We start from the raw sequence: 18,466 nt of genomic DNA, 5'->3' as shown, positions 1-18,466 counted from the left end.
AACCCGGGCTTTCACACTATGTTGCACACTTAGGAGCCGAGATCTTATTTCACCATAACTGCGCGTTTTGTCACAGATTTGTTGGCAGCAGTGTCTCATTTGCTCTAAACATGGGCAGTAAATAAGAGCCTTCCAGTTTACTTAACAAACCACTTCCATTTGGTTTATTAATAAAAGATATTGGAAGTAAATCCATTGTGGACTATTATAAATACTTTGCTTTAAAAGTACCAAGTCCTCAGACAGAACGAAAATAGAAATCCTGAATAGAAAGAAAAGATGCATCAAGATCATAATCATTTTATAATCGCATCGCAGCTCTCTGAATCGTAATTGAATCGAAACATGAGGTGCCTAAAGATTCCCATCCCTACTGTACATATTATTTAATTACTGAATGTACATTTGAGTAAATTTTCATTGTACCAACTTAATCTAAAGTTTACATCTGCAGTGGACCTTGAGCCCTTGAGCCACATCAAACCTTGTGAGGCCCAGGCCCTGGGCACTGACTTCAGTGGCCCAGTCAGTAATTCATTCCTGGGTGTTGAGAACAGTGACAATGTCTGAAAATGTTCTCCATCTGACCCAAATACTGAAGACGTGTCGACTGACGACCTCTCCCATTATCACAATGACTTGAATGAATAGCTAAACATAAGTAGTGCCACTGTCATGGCCCATGAAGCTGCTGCTTTGAAAAGGTCATAATAACCCTTTCAAATAACATTTTTTACTGAGAGACTGTGTGAGTGAAAGCATTTAGCTTTATTCTAGAAATGGAAAATAATACATAAGTTGGATGCAAGATCATTATTTGCATTCTTGGTCCTGATCTTCATATGCTCCTCTATAATGCTTAAATAGCTTCATTGATGACATTACATTTCTTCAGATGCATCAAAAGTATGGGCACACAAAACCAACTACACAAAGTTTCCGCAGTGATAGAATTTCTTAGACAAATCTGATCAGGCTGCAGGGTTCAGTGTTGTCTGATGAACTGTTTCTTTGATAATCTGACTGATTAACTGATTCATTCAATTTGACAATGCCTCCTTCTTACAACTACTGTCTCTATTCTTTGTTTTTCTTCCCATTTCTTTCCCCCACTTTCCCCCTGTCACTCAGAAATGGTATATTTGCATGAGGGATGAGGAGATAATGAGGAAAGTGCGGATATACTTGACAGATGAAGAAATATGAGAAGCAGGAACGGACCAGAGAAGGGTTTGGAGGACTGTAGGGTTCCTCAGGCTGTTCTTGAGTACCATATGTCTGGATCAATCCTGGGGAAGAGTGCTTGGAGAAACGTGTGGAGTTTCCATAAGTGTCTGTTGGAGAGTTTTCTTCAAGCTGCCTTGCAGCTAAAACTGAGAGTTTCAGACTGATCTGGAGTGCAAGCCATTCTGGCAACAAGCATTTCATGCCTCTGGACTAAACCAAAACTACCCCTGCCCTCATTAGACAAGAGAGAGAGAAATGCTGTTGGGTAAGAAGAGACCCCATTTTCGATGTCATTTGTATAAATGATTTATAGTGATCCTGGGCAGCCTACTGGTACCAGTCTGCCAATTGCACTTTGTGTCATTGGCATCAGCGCCTTGTCTGACAGTAGATGGAGAGGTGGTGATGGATCATTGTCTTCGCATGTGACACACTTCAGATTTGTGGAACGCTGTTTCGGGGTAAGAACTGTCACTCAGACTTACTGCAAGGATACAGGGGATATTTTCAGTAAAGGGCGAGCTAATATGGATAGGTCAGGAGGCATTAATCGTCTTTTAATCATCTGCTGTTTATCTTTTTATCTTAAAAAACAACTTTCTATATTAGTAAAATATACTGTATCAAAACATTGTTGAGAAAGGTAAATACCCTGAAAGAAAAATGTGCTCAGGTGCTGTATTTTAATCAATTTGACATGGCTTTTTATGTTATCATCTAGTAATCATCTTTTTTATCCTTATAGATAATAGTGGGAATTGACTATTTTGATATAGAGTGGCTTCAACAAGTATTTTTGGCAATTAAAATGTTTAAGGTTCATTGGAGATAAAAAAAAAGTCATTTATTATAAACAGATCATTCTGTGATTATGATTTTCTTTTTGGGACAGTTTTCCTATAAAAGGCAGTTGGTGTGTTTCAGATGTCATTTGAGCAGCTTCTTAGCAGATTTCCATCTAAAATGCCTTTGTACACTCCTGAGGTAATGATCCTTTCATTGAATGCAAGCTCAACAACACCACTATAAGAAAAACAGCCCTAGATATTGAGGATTGTGTTTCCTACCTTAGCGTAGGCTTTCAGGCTTTCTCCACACATACCAACTATCACTTTGATGCTGTGCTCAAAGTGTTTTTCTATAAACAATTATAAAATGTGTGTGTGTGTGTGTATATATATATATATATATATATATATATATATATGTATATATATATATATATATATATATATATATGTGTGTGTGTGTGTGTGTGTGTGTGTGTGTGTGTATATGTGTATATATGTATATATGTGTGTGTGTATATGTATGTATGTATGTATATATATTATATATATACAAGTACTTTTTGGGGCTGCTGTAAATACAACTGGATCAAGAAAAGTCATAACAGAAACAATAGGGCTATTGAACGTTCAGTGTTTGGGCCCCTAAATCAAGGTGTGTGTGTGTGTGTCTAGACTCCCAACAGCCTGAATTTACGTTGCCATCTTTAGTGATAATGATTGGAAGTTCGATTTACTGAACCGATTCTTTTAAACTTTCTGTTTAAATGAATCGAATGTCCAGCACAATGATTCATTGATTCACAAGTCAGTTCCTTTCACTTAACATAACGCGTAGAGCACAAACACAGAACGCACTCTACGGAGAAAGTTATTTATATATATTTTTAAGTTACAAATTGTGATTATGGTTTTATTAGAATTTAGCTTAGAAAACACACGTACAGTGATCAAAGCGGTCACCAACCCTGGTCCTGAAAATGAACCGCCCCTAACTTCAACCATGTGCTCACGGTAATCAACCTCTTACCTGACTGGCTGGATCAGACGCATTAGCGTTTAGTAAGGGTGCGGGGCGCTAGAGGTTAGAACTTGACTCCGCTGGGCTGCTGACCTCTGGTGAAGATGCTACAAAAAGCTCGGTTCAGTTGGGACATCGGTGAGTCGGTTCGGCTTTGTTGAAAAGCACTCGGTTCGCGCACGAGTCGGTCATCATCGCTTAGTGAAACTATCAGAGGGTCGCGTGGCTGAGCGCGAACAGAGGCGTCTCGTGGGGTGATGCTCACGGACACAACCTGAACTCATAAGCACACGATGTTGTTCGTTTGTTCGCCTTAGTAAAATGAAGACTGCGACGCTGTTAACCAGCAGAATTATTTAATGACGTGTAAAGGCGGGAGAGCCAGTAAGGCACATTTTGAATGGATGTGATGTCTCCACACAGCGGGGCTGCGTCTAGCAGAAAGAACTGACTTCAAATGTCGCCTCTTTCTAAACGAAAGAGCAAAAGAGGTCAACAAGGCGCTGTAAACGAGTGACATGCTCTATGAAGAAACACCGTCAATGAACCAGTATGAGCTTCGACTCGGCGAGCTGCTCTGAGGTACCGTGAGGCGGCGAAAAGGGGCAGTTATCCGGGGGAGCCAGGAGCCGGCTGTCGGGGGCAACACTTCTCCTTAAAACAATCTTCACAGACTCGCAGAGCGGTAAGAGAGTTTAGATGTTTTATGTACCCAGCTTTTCTTTTAGAAAGACAACCTGAGCACCGAAAGAGTGAATTCATGTCTCTAGGTAAGTCAGTGCTTTGGCAGCCTGTTTATTCGCCCTGAATCCTTTTCCATAAGACTTCTGTTATAACTGGCCTTGTAGCTTCAATACAGAACTGATGACTAAACCCCAGACGTCGCTTGGCTGAGGGAAAATGGGTAAAACTGAACTTCCATGAACCACAACTTTCATATAATTAAGCTCAGGAGATTTTGCTGTAAGCGTTACTGATTAATAACGGTTTGTGTCCACAAAACCAAACCCGTTAAGTGTTTTGTTGGTTGCTAATGGTACTGTTTCCGCATTTCAGTGGGTTAATAACCAATGTAATGTGCCGTTCCCATTAGAAAGCAAAGCCATTACGCGGGGCTGTGTCTGTAATTCTGAGGTTGTTATAGCCCATTACTGACTGACACTGACAGTATTAGTTGGTATCTGAGGGCTTTTCGCGCCACGCAGCATGACGTCTCGCTGTGCTGTACTCAAGGAACATCCACGCGCTCCAGAACGCAGAACGGACTGCGGCACGTGCGCGAGCTTTGGCGGGAAAAAGCTATTTAACTAGTGTTTATGGTTCCAGTGTCTTTTATCTGAACTGTATCCGAAATGTTATTAATAACGGCGCAATGAAAATGCTCTCGAGTTAAAGGCGCGAATAGCCTACCTGCCTATGTATGTCATTTGGGGTGCTGCGCGCGAGGTCACTTCATTAGAAACAGAAAAGAAGTGTTGGTCATTAACATGCTCGTGAAGGCAGATAGACGCTTAATTTGCTTATGTTGTCCATTCATGTGGTTACTTGCTTAATTGCTCTTTATCTGACCACGTGCGCTCATTACCAGCAGCATCTACTGTCCATAATGAGGGTGCTGCTCAGCATGGAAAACAAACAAGCAGTTCTATTAAAAGGTGTGCAAATACATTAAGAAAACCTTATTATTATTATTATTATTATTATTAAGAAGAAAAAGAAGACAGAAAAAGAAGAAGTACAGGCAAGTATTTTTGTTAAGCACTTTCCAACAACTTGATATTTCATGTTATAATTATATAATAATAGTAATAGTAATAATAACAACTATAAAACACTACTAATAATAACATACTATGTATAAAATAGCAACACCATCAATAATTATAACATTTAATGAACATAATATTGTTTGTATTGCTTTTTGTTGTTAACCGTGTTATTCATAGTTCATTCAGTTATTATTCAGACTTTCATTGATTATTACTATTTTTGGGGATCTCATTTTCTAGTTCTTGTCTAGCGTCCGGTCTGTGCCTGTTATCCGTCTGAGATAAATCCTGACAAGATCTTCATTATTGACACAGTAGAGGTGTAAGGACACACGAAATGCATTATTTGATTTGATGTGATGCAGTGGTGTCATGATTTGATACCTTTTGTTTTTTTTTTTCAGAGAGCTTGAAAATGTGCCTTAAGCTCATATGTTATTGTTTCTGTTAGCAGTTTATCAGCACATTTAACATGATACAATTTTTGAGACAAAAGTTTGTGTTTTATATTTCAATCTTGTGTTCTAGCCACACGCTAATACGATATCTTCATGCTAACACTGTAGCCACAAGCTAGCATGGCAGTCACGATACAGTGATACCATATGATGGAAGACAGTTAAATACAATACAGTATGATTGTTATACCCTGTGCCCCCACTGTATGCACTACATCCCATTTATTTCTCCCATTAGCTTGCAGCCGGATTGCTTAAAGGCATTTAGTTAGTAAGAACTGGTGTGTGGGCACTCTTTCAGCTGAACTCTCCCAAACTCTCCATTGAGGAACGTTTTACCTTGAGCTTAATCAGCGTTAGTGTCTTTTTGTTAATATTTGTATGTGAGGGGAAATATATCACTATATGACTAAAGTAAATTTAGGCTTTTAAAATTCACTGAGTCACTGAATGCGTGTAACCCGTTTCATCACTGTGTATAGTTATGATTTTTTTTTCTCATTCAAGCTGCACACTGATGTATTATTATGCTATGTTTTTTTTTCAGGCAATATTAGGTATCTCAGATAAGACCAAGTGTTAATTTACATCACAATATGTTTTTCTTCTACATCATGTGTATCTTTAGTCTCACTGAGTCAGATGAGTTCACCTAACGGGAGTACATGTCTGGGGGAAATTCTCAAATGTTTCGTGCTGGTTTGCAATGCTACATTCCCCTGAAACCTACCCAGATTCCTTTAGTCTAAGCTTTTAATATTGTATTGTTTTGTATAAAAATTGTATTCAGAGTTTTTGACAGTATTTTTAAAAATGTGACATATCATGCATTGTAAACATTTCTTGAATCATTACAACATTATATTTTTGCCATATCGCCCTCTTCTAGTAACAAATATCTGATTGGATGTTACCACTTTATGCTATTATCTGATTTTATTCATTTCTTTTTTAATGGATTGATTATTACATTGTTACATTACATTTGATTATTCTTCCTTCCTTCTTCTTAAAGTTTGCAATCAGAAAAATTTAGGAAACATTTCATCAATTGCAAAAGTTTCTTCAAATTAGTTACAAGTTTGTCCATAGGAGGGATGCATCAATCATGAATCTTCAAATCAAACTGGCATTTCAAATTTTTAGTTTCAAATCAGCTGCCTATTTAAACAACATGAATGAAATAAAGTGCTGTATTAAAACAAGCGATGTAGCAGGAGTCATGCATAATTATGCCAAAGTATTGCGGTATAAGTGTAGCAGCAGCATTCAAATACAGCATGAGCGCACTCACTTGACTTGCATTCTTTACGGCATTAAACTGCAGCACAGATTGCAAACACATTAAGAGCAGTTTTTTGTAGTTAACTGAAATACTGTGCACGTATGCTAAGCTGTTGGATTTTAAAGCATCCATCTTTTTCTCTGTCTCTCTCTGTAAGCAAGGTTAAGGGTTAATCAAGGTCTTTAGAAGCATTCCATCAATAGCTAACATGGTTGGTATCTGTGCGTATGATATGCGTATGGCGAGTTATTGATAAAAGCAAGGCTGCAGTTAAACACTGCAGTACTGGAAATTGCTGATATGCATTATTGCAGTAAATGTGCGATAAGTATGCATTATTCATTCTGTGTTCGTGTGGATGTAAATGCGACTGTCTGCCTTTTTTATGCATTTGTTCACTGTGTGTGTGTGTGTGTGTGTTTATAAGTATTCATTTATTCACTGTGTGTTTTCTTGATGGATGAGTGCGGTTATTGCCCTTTCCCCCTTTCCTTTTCCATACTGTCTTTTTTATATATTTATTTATTTTTCAGGGATGGGGGAGCAATTTTCCATCTCAACCATAATACAACAGTGTTTCTCTGAGAATGAGAGGTCAAAGGAGAGGAAGGGAAATTGTGCCTAGTCTGCCTGAAAAGACACATGAGAGGCAAATTCTGTCCGGCAGGCACAGTCACATACACGCACGCACACACACATATACACACACACATGTGCACACATGCACACAAAGAGGCAGGACAGACTGCTCCGTTCCAGTTGGTCAGGACCAGTTTGGACCACCCCTGTTTAGAAGACATCTAACTGAGAAAGATTTGCCTGATCATATTGCAGTCTGTCGTTTAGTGTACAATTACAAGTGCTGCAGAAATAACAAGGATAATTAGCAGCTAATTTAAAACAGCATTGTCTAAACAGCACATCGTGCATACCATGATTAGCAAAAGAGCATGCAGAATAGTAAAATACAACTGACATGATTATAAATGGGCCAGTATACATTTTACCAAAAATTATTTATGCTTGTTGGTTCGCAATTGTTAAAACATTCATTGGGAACATTTGTTATCAGTCAAGATGCTCACAGCACAAAATAAACAAATTTTGTGTTTGGTCACAAGATAATTTGTATATTACAGCCAACTGAAAAATCTAATATTAGGATAATGGTCAACAAACAACTTACTGTGCTTCCTAGTAATAATAATACAAATCCAAAAGGACAATTTTAATTTAGAGATAGATCAGGGAAAAAAGAGGTTAAGCAAGAGATTATATATATATATTATATATATATTTAATGAAGAGATTATTTAGACTATATACAGTCTGTACATATATTCATACTGTACATAAGAAAGGCTGAAGATAAGTAATAGTTTATGTCTGTTTGAGTTCTGTCCGCCACCATACTGACTCACAGTGACTGTCAGCCTATCAGATATCCATTCCTATAACACACACAGATGCGTTTAGGCACACACGCACACTCACTGTAGATATTGTTGTATGTGGATTCTCAGTGACATTCCCAGTGGGAAGGAGTCTCATGTGATTCTTTATTCCTGCTGAACAGCACTGAGGTGAGGTGAACCACCATCACACACAGACACACACACACTGTTTTTACAGAATATTATTAGATCAGACTAATGTCCCATACAGGCAGTAATACACAAAAGTTAAAAACCACCTTTCATTTAATTTCCAGTCAAAATGCCCATTAAGTTCAAGTTATTAATTTTCAGGCGGTATTTCTGAGGAGATTAAATATAATATAACTAGTTTGTATAAGGAAGAGGAGCACAAACATAAAATAAGAGAAAAACATTTCCAAAACATACATTTCCAGAACTAGTGTTCAAAGAATTTGTGAAAGTCCACCACAAGTTTAGATGACAATGACTCAATTCTGAAGAATTGTTAAGCATCTGGCACTGAAGCTTCAGAAAGGTGAAATTAAACCTGTTTTGAATGTTTGGATCTGCAGCTTGAACAGATAACTTAATGTTATCTTATCGAGCATGCTAAAACCAAACAGTGCTACCACCATCGTATGTGTCTCATTCCAACTAAGCAGTACTCTGCTGACATAATTTAGGTGATAAAAGCCAATGGAGGACAGCAAAAATTTAGTGACAGAAAGCCATAGCATTTTAGTTCACAGGCCATACACACCACTCCGCCTTGGTTCTAGCTAACTGATGCCAAAATGACACTCATTCAGAGGATATCTGAGAGTGTAAAGTTGAGTGGCCGAGTAAAAGCCAAAATAGTTCTGTGGTGTATATAGCTACTGAGCTATTATGCCTAAGACCACCGCACACAGGTCCTGAAATGTCCAAATTTCTGAAAAAACATTGTTTTTAAGGTGCGCACTGCACCGATGCTCAGAGACTGTGAGCACTGCTCAACTCCTCAGTGTGTCACAGTGTGCCACTGAGCATTTAGTAATTACTACGTTAAATTAAAACCACACTGAGACCACAAAAAAGCCACAGTAGATAACATGGCTTCAAATTTACACAGAGAAAGGCAGTTAGTCTTAGTTAGATAAACAGATCTCAGCTGATGTTACAGCCTAGCATTTTTCAGCTCACTAACAAAGAGCAATTAGTGAAGTACTAAACTGATGTATATAAAATAAAAAGCTCAAAACACATGCATGTGTCAAAACAGCTACAGGAATTTGCCTTTTCCAAGTATCAAAGCATGTCTGTTGAAAGAAGATGACAATTCCTTCTGCTTTATGTTCATATTTTAAAAGAAACTTTACCCATGCTCAGAACCCTGATGTATGCCCATGTTTCTTGCACATCAGGCTTCAGATGGCACTGTTCTCCCTTGATCTAATGAACAGAGCAGTCACACATCATGGTCCGTTTTAGTTTAACCTGCTAAGTCTCAAACGTTAGACATTAGACTGATCTCGGCTGATGAACCGTGTTTAGTGGTAAATTGCATTATTTGTAGTGGAGCATTAATTCATATTCAACTGTCACTGCTGAATGAGTAGCTCTTTGGTCAGTTTTAATGGTTTGTGACAGCAGTGGACGACTGTGAGCCAGGACACACTGACACACACACACACACACACAAGCCACTCTGATTTACAGCTTTCTTTCCCAAGCCTGCCTAACATCATTTCACTCAAAACTCAAACACACACACACACACACTCGCTCTCTCAGCATTTCTCGTCTCACATACTCGCACATACAGGGAAGCTGATCTCTGATGACACAGGATGTGTGTCACAGTGCGGCGCACATGCTCGATCGGCTCGGACAGGGCTGGGGTCTGTCAGTGAGTGAGACAGAGAAAGAGAGCAACGAAGAGAGAAAATAGAAATGTGTAGGGGGAGGATGAGTGAGATTAATATAGTACATTGCCGCTCTGCAAAAAGACAGTGTGTGTAATATACACCGACTGGCCACTTCAAAAAGTACACCTCCTTATATCTACACTCTTTGTCAATTTTATCAGCTCCACTTACCCTATAGGAGCACTTTGAATTTCTACAATTACAGACTGTAGTCCATCTGGATAGGACCTCCACAGAGCAGATGTTATTTAGATGGTGGATCACAAAGGAACTGGTGGTGGACCTGAGGAGAGACAAGGCATCGGTGACCCCTGTGTCCATCAGCGGGGTCAGTGTGGACACTGTGGATGATTACAAATATCTGGGTGTGTATAGTGACAATAAACTGGACTGGGCTAAGAACACTGATGCCCTTTACAGGAAGGGCCAAAGTCGTCTCTATTTTCTGAGGCGCCTGAGGTCCTTCAACATCTGCCAGACTATGCTCAGGATCTTCTATGAGTCTGTGGTGGCGAGTGCTATCCTCTATGCTGTTGCATGCTGGGGAAGCAGGCTGAGGGTGGCAGATGCCATCAGACTCAACAAATTGATCCGCAAGGCCGGTGATGTTGTGGGTGTGGAGCTGGACTTGCTGACGGCAGTGTCGGAGAGGAGGACACTGTCTAAACTGCGGGCCATTATGAACAATGGCTCCCACCCACTCTACGACACGGTGATGAGACACAAGAGCTCATTCAGCTCAAGACTCATCGTACCAAAATGCACCACAGAGCGCCACAGAAAGTCATTCTTACCTGTGGCCATCAAACTCTATAACTCCTCCCTCAGTGTGTGATTCACAAAACTCAATACCAAACTGTTCATATGTGCAATAACAACAATTGTGTGTGCAATAACTCAGAGGGACACTAACTTAATTTAAATAATTTAATAATTGTAACTGCTTTATACCTGATGTTTCATATTACTATCAAAATCACCGCCACCTTACTATATTCTTAAATACTTAAATCTGGTGTACATACTGTAAATTCTCTATATTGTCTTAAATTATTAGTAAAGTGTTTATTTTTACATAAATGGCTGCAACTGTAACAACTGCAATTTCCCCCTGGGATCAATAAAGGAATCTGAATCTGAATCTGAATTGTCACCTCTGCAATAACACTGACATGGTGGTGGTGCGTTAATGTATGTTGTACAGGTATGAATGGATCAGACACAGCAGTGCTGCTGGTCTTTGTGTTGGACATCTTCTAGTCCTTCATCAGTGGTTACAGGATGCTGCCCAGGGGACACTGTTGGCTGGATATTTTTGGTTGGTGGACTATTCTCAGTCCAGCAGTGACACTGAGATGTTTAAAACTCCAGCAGTGTCTGATCCACTTATGCTAGCACAACACACACTAATATTACACCATTGCAATTGTGCCGCTGCAGTGTTAATAACTTTAGTTCCTCAAACAAAGTAAAAATATTTGGACCCATAGTTCAATTCCTCACTCTCACAACTTATATATTAGTTTCATAATAATTAATACCTTGTAATTTCACAATTCTTGTGAAATTACAGTTGGCCTCTCCACTGGCTCTGTTTCTGCTTCTCTCTCTCAGCCAGTGATAGTGCTACTAGCATAATGACAGAAGTTTGTTACATCACAACACGAGACAAGTGTCCTCCGACACAAAGGGAAACGTGTTGGAGAGACAGCGTGTCTGTCCGTATTTGTTTAACGTCCTTTCCCCCTTGTCTTTTCCCCCAGTCTTGTTCTAAGGGGTTATCATTCACCCATGGCTGGGTTTCCATGGCCACAAGGGTTGAACCAATCAGAGCGCAGGACCACCATGTGCTCCTGACGAGGAGAAGAGCCCGCTGGCGACACAGATGCTAGTGTGCTAAAGCTAACCCAGTATCCTTCTGTCTCCTCCTCTCTGTCACCTCTCCCTCATTTACCCCTCTTTGACTCCCCTCTTACTTTGTTCTACCCTATTGTGAACTCTCTGCTGCTCTTTCTGCCCCTCTGCTGTTTTAGACAGCCTAATGTTATTCATAATGAGTTCTGGTTTGTCACTGTTTTTCTCCTTCAGGGAAGACATGAATAATGAGCAAAAGAAAAGATGGGAGGGAGAGAAGAGTGTCCCCTCAGACAAACAAGTGCTAACTCAACTTGTTTAGACAGTCGAAAAAGGATTTTGGTTAGGAATGTAACTCCCCCTCTAGACGTCTGTGTCTGAGGCGTATATATTTATAACGGGTGCGTGTGTGGTTTAGGGAGACACAGAGAGCAGCAGAGAGTTTGCAGAGTTGAAATGTCGTACATCAGAATGAAGGGAGCAGGCTATGTAAATATTTTTCCATCTTCACAGCGACAAGCTTTTTACTGCAGCATAAACCCCTAAAGCCTGGACCCAGTTTTAGAGATTCTGCTATGTGCACAGCCATACACATAATTTACTGTGGAGACACTGGGGACAGGTTTCTACCACTTTTTGGAATACCAGATTTTGTCCCCACCAATTTTCGAAAGTATGGTTTTTTGAAACTCGTTTAATGCTTTGGAGCAGAAGCTTGTGCAAACTTTTTCTCAAAACATTCATACCTCACAATTCAAATGACACTGGACAATCTAGTGAAGACAGTGTACATTGATGATAAGACTTTATAAGGTTTGTTTTTGGGCAATCTATGTAGTTTCTGTTGTTTTCCCCAGGGCTTACACCTATATAGAAGTAGGTGTAAAAATTTAGAAGGCAGTACTGCACAACACAGACTAACATACCACTACCACGTCAGTGTTACTGCAGTGCTGAGAATGGTCCACCACCCAAATAGTACCTGCTCTGTGAGAGTCCATAGGGTCCTGACCACTGAAGAACAGGTTAAAAGGGGGTAACAAAGTAAGTAGAGAAACAGATGGACTACAGTCTGTAATTGTAGACCTACAAAGTGCACCTATATAGTAGAGCTGATCAAATGGAAAATGAGTGTAGAAAGAAGGAGGTGGTCATAATGTAATGCCTGATCTGTGTATTGTATTTATAATTGTATTGTTACTTTACTACCAAAACCTTCCTGAAAAATGACAAAGCATAAAATGTTTGGTGTAGTCGGCACAGCTTCATGTAACTTTGATTTCTTGTACTATTACTATTTTGTATAATAGGTAGTATTTGGAATCTCTGTTGGTCTTAGTTGACATTTTGATTAATTTATGCTGGTTAATGCTGACCAACAAACCTATATGTGTCCATATTTAGACAGTGTTTGTCCTGTATTATACCTGTTGTTTTCACTATTTACAACATAGCTATCACTATGAACAGCTTGTTTCTCACTGAATCGGCCTTCACGCTAACAACTGCAAGTCAAGTTTATTTTGAATTGCCTAATAGCCAGTGTGACTATGGACTGCAAATATTGTGTGGCAGCGCCAGACACTGTCTCATAAAGAACACAACATGAAATGCAAGATATCTGAACCTAAGAATGCAGCAATAGCAAGAGAGGTCAGTTTTTTCAGCTGAGAATGAGACTAAATATTTCTCTCATATTTTATAAAACAGCTGTGTTTGAAGTAGGGATTCTATTGTTTGAGGCTAATCTCAGGCTTCATTCCTAGAAGACTGCATTATTTATTAGAATCATCCAGTAAGGTGACACAATTATGAGGCAATCCCTTATGAGGCAAAATACACATATAATTGCTGTGTGCACACACTCTGTCTCTTCTTAGACACATACACACACCTAGAGCTTAGTGCTCAGATTTGGGAAAAATCCCTTCAGTGGCAGTCCATAGTTTCCATGGAGACTAAAATATCTCCCCATACTCTCCCTTTGAGCTGTGTCTCTTCTTAGAATATCATCCTCCTCTTGCTCTCCCTTGCGCTCTCCTTTTCCTTATTTATCTGCATGCACTGAAATTAAATGCAATGACTAAACAGAGCACTTGAAGTCAATGTAAAGATGCTATTAATATGTTTATTATTTTTTGGCCTGACCATCCAGTGTTGCGTCTTCAGTAAATTCTAAATGTGGCGTTGTGTGGGTGAATAACCCTGGGAAACACTAGAGATGATGTGAATCACCAAAGTTTGTTTCACATTTACAACATCTTGCAAGAGCTTTACACAAACAGAGGGGATGGACATTGTCATGACAGTAACGTTACTTTTTCCTCTCCCTTCCACCCAAACACAGACTTAACCAGTCACAATGAAGCTCTAATAGTTCAGGCAAAATATGGCAGAACAATAAACGCCCTCTACTTGTTGCAGTGCATAGGTCCTTCAAACAAGTTTCAAAACCAAGACAAAAAAGTAGTCAGAACTGACTACGGAGCCCCACTGGCGACATCCCATGTGGCCATGATTTAGTAAGGCATGGGAATGAGATCCCAATGCGTGGCCACAACTTAGTAAGGCATGATCTTGTTCCCACACCTTACTAAGTCGTGGCCATGCATTAAGATCTTGTTCCTACACGTAAATACAGAGTGGTCATGCATTATTTTATTTATACAGGATGTCACCAGCAGGGCTCCGTAGACTGCATTACTACACTACATTATAATTATACTAGTAACAGCATTACTTGGATTATGTGTAGCTTTATTGTCACTTAGGGTGCCTTGTAGCTCAGTGGTTTACCAAGAAATTCTATATGATTTCAATTTGATAAAAAAAGTTGTTATTGTAGGACATTTTTGTTTTTTGGGAAGAAGCACAAAACAAATTGTGTTGATACAAAATGTAAACTGAATGTAAATATGTTTATTTGCTACATAACAATTAATGATGTACTTATGTAATCATTTTAAATACGATAGCAAACCAACAACAGTGCTAAACATCTAAAATATTGTAAACATACTCCACACAAGCATATGAACACAAATGAAAATGGCAATACTTAGCAATCACACAGCCCTGCGTTCTTACATTACTGTGGTGGTTTATACATGCACTGCTCAAGGGGGTAATAGTGGAGACATCTGAGCATCGATGAACTGAATGTACTGTTTAACTAACAGCCACAACAACTAAACATGTCTACAGTAGGGGAGTGTTTGCTGCCTCACTTGTTCTGTTATAATGAAGAGGTGATAACTTATCAAATACATGTTTATATGAACAATGTAGTTCTGTGAGAGACTTGTCCAATTACTTGTCTGCCGTTACACGTCATAAGAAAGGTGACATGAGGAAAGTTCACTGAGAGTACAAAACTGAGCTCATTGCCGCTGCTCGCAATGCTTAGAATGCAGATTGCCCTTGCGTGGCATCATGAACTGTGTTGAGTCACATTTGAGAATGCAAGAAATTTTGTTTGCAGAGCTTGATTTGTTTGGGCTTGGATACATGCATGGTGTACATTTCTGGCCTAACAGTTCCTTTGTCATGCTCAGCAGTAGCTATGGACCTGTACACATTGTCCACAAAACTGTCAGTTTAAGAGTTAAACTCTTAAACAGCACACTTACTATTTAGGTAATAAAGTGAAATTTTCAAAATTTATGAATTTCTAATCAAAGTCATTCCTAGTGGTTTGATGTGAAGTGCTTTGTTCTAGAGAAACTTACAAGGACAAATTGTTTACAGCTGTATTGACAGGAACCAGATGTGCAAAGCATTTATTGGATGAGTAATGGAGGCTGCCTCTTCAGATGAGAGCTAAATACAGCTACCTGGTACAACACTGGTTGCTGATTAAGACTCATTGTCTTACACATCATATTAAGGTATTTTCTAATGAGTGGATGATATGTCAGCATGTTTGATGTCAGAGAAGTATATTTCTACTGTTTTTGGACCTAGTTAACTAGTTTGCCTGTTTAGCAATAAAACATACTCAGTCACATCCTTAACAATCTGTGAACTGCTGGTCTGTATATTTTTGTGATGAAATGTAAAGAATGCCCAAATAGTGACTTGAAAAAGGGCACCTCAAACAGCTGATCAGGTATTAAGGTTCCTGTGCACATCCCTAAATTGAATTGTGCATACATTTTGGAAAATCATGGAATTCCCCTTTGATCTTAAGAATTCAGTAGGTACTATAAATTATGTGGTAACTATAATGAAACAATTAGTATGGAAGTTATTTAGCCATAACAGTTGAGAACTGTGTGGTTAGAAGAAAGGCAGTGATATGATCAGAAAGTAGGGCTGAACGATTTGGGAAGAGATCTAATTGAAAATTGCACTCTTCGAATTGCGATTTCGCAGCTCTACGATAAAGAAAAAAAAAAAGAAAGGAGGAGATGACATATTAAGGACAGAGTACACTGCAGCTGTGGGGGCAGAAAGAAAGGTGAGTCAAGTCCACAGCTCCTATGAGTTCATCTGTCTCTGCCTCTCTCTGTCTATATGTGTGTGTGTGTGTACTGTAAGCTTGGATGGATGTATGCATTGGTTTATTCTCCCGTATTTTCTACTGTAACCGTTAACACTCATGTTCACATATGCCACAAAGTCATGATGCAGCCATCATTTGTATTCACAATCTTGAAGGTAAGGCAAATGAATATAACTTGCGATATCTACTAATGCATAAATGCACTACTCTGCATTTGATTCAGCACCACATAGATGCATTATGGCTTGTAATAGGTGGGTAAGGGAATTTATCCACTAAATCAACAGCATTCCTAATGCCCACTGAGAACACCCTGCTTTTACTAAATATGACAGTTAATGGTCAATTAAGGATTAAAAATAAAAATGCTGTTAGTATTTTTCTACAGTTCAGTGGGCTCACTAACGACCCTTCCCCCACTGCTGATTCCACTGCAGTTGCTAACAGCTATAAGCCCAGAAGAGAGAACACAGTAGTATTGGGGTCTAAGCAACTTCTGGCATCATCAGAGCCTGCAGAGACCTTCAGTTCTTGCTCCTGGACAGTCAGTCTGCAGCAAATTCTACATTCATTTTTCAGTTAATTTATCATTTAATTAGTGAATGAAAGAAGCATGTGAGCATGAGAGGTATTCTTATTTGCAGTGTAATTGCGTCAGCCTGCTTGATGAAAGAGAAACAAAGGAATATTAGAATATACATGTACATCTTAGAAAAGATGTATATGTTCTGTGTTTGGCCCCATAACAGCAAAGTGAGGACATTTGCAGGTTACTCCAATCAATACTGAAATCCTATTTAGAGGGAGAGAGTGGCATTTCATTTATTTAATTCAGCCTTTTAGAAGCACAACCATCACTACATATTTGTTAGACCCTTATTAGCAACGTCTATGCAAGTTCATGTACATACATTTGGTAGCCTATGTTGTAATCGTGTTGTAACCAAGTGTGCATGCACAGGTATATGGTATAGATAAGATTAGATTAATGACTCTCCTCTCATTTGGACTGGTCAGCATCAAGACCTGGGTACAAGGGGATTCAAAGTGAAAGTGGAAGAGCTGTGGTGCAAATGAGGCATACTCACCTGAGGCTGATGAACATAGGGAATGATTTCATCCCAACACACAACCATATTTTTTATGCAACAGCCATAAAACAATATTTTGATAGCCAAGGGTTCAAAACATTTCTAGATTAAAATTAATTTCTCAATTAAAAGTGATTAGTTCATAATTTGGATGATAAACTAGGCATCCACAGGTCATTATAAAGCAGAGTTGAGAAGAAGATCCATCGAATCTTCAGAGGCTTCATTTTTATCTTTTTCAAGTGACATGTTCTTGAATATTTGGATTGTGACACCTATACTTAACATTATTAGTGTTAAACATTAGTTCAAAAATGTATACTGATAGCAATACTGTATTTTCATTGAAATATCTTTAAATGTGTACTTGATCAAAGGTGCTTTTCAGCATTTAATCGAAGAGAGGATGGAGGAGGAGGCAGGAGATGAGGTGATAGATATATAAACGGATGAGGGCAAAATGAATGAAGTTCCCTTCCTCCCCCAACTACACACAAGGAGAGGCATACTTACACTGTGGGCGATATCTGTGCTTAGCTGTGACTAAGCTGTGTGTTTGTGTGTGCATGTATGAGTGTGTGCGTACGATCTCAGATAATAAGCTTAGCATGCAGGCCTTTATTTGTGTATTTGTATGTGCGTGTGTGAGTATAAGTATGAGTGCGTGTGGTGGGGGGGCAGTGCTGAGTCTGTCTCTTTCGCCTCAGGCCATTTTCAATTTGTTCATGCTTTGATGAGTGCGCGCCTGTGTGTGTGAGTGTGTATATGAGTGGGGCAAGGTTTAGCTTGTCTTCTCCATTTTAAACCCAGTGTTACCCCCACTGCTTAGTTTCAGCACGGTCTGTGTTAAACCATGATGTCTCTGTAGGCCATGTTTTAATGCAGTATTTTCCTAATTCAAATGTACATTGTATAATATTATCACATTTGTTTAGAGAAGCTGTGCTTTTGGTACAATTCTGATTTTCTCCTCCACTTCCCTACATTTCTGCATGAACTTAGTGATAAGGAAAGATTTATGTAGTCTGTGTGGATGTGGAATACATACACTATATTGCCAAAAGTATTTGCTTGTCAGCCACATATGAATTTGAAAGACATCCCATTCTTAATCCATAGGGTTTAATATGAAGTCGGCCCACCC

General features: G+C 39.1%; 1 protein-coding gene across 2 annotated transcripts in view; it reads left to right on the top strand.

Annotated features, from left to right (window-relative positions):
• The first annotated feature begins 1,602 nt into the window (after positions 1–1,602).
• Positions 1,603–18,466, top strand: part of gjc1 (gap junction protein gamma 1) — a 37,778-nt gene continuing 20,914 nt past the window's right edge. The window contains exon 1 of one of the 2 annotated variants that reach the window (XM_037545024.1): positions 1,603–1,688. The gene's annotated coding sequence lies outside the window, so the exon portion shown is untranslated. Of the gene's footprint in view, positions 1,689–3,266; positions 3,722–18,466 lie in introns of those variants that run through there. The other variant, XM_017684600.2, reaches the window with a different exon arrangement.

This window comes from Pygocentrus nattereri, chromosome 14 (genome assembly GCF_015220715.1).
Source record: "Pygocentrus nattereri isolate fPygNat1 chromosome 14, fPygNat1.pri, whole genome shotgun sequence".
Lineage (NCBI taxonomy): Eukaryota > Metazoa > Chordata > Actinopteri > Characiformes > Serrasalmidae > Pygocentrus > Pygocentrus nattereri.
Note: the sequence above shows the minus strand (reverse complement) of the source record. Positions and strands in the feature narration are given on the sequence as shown.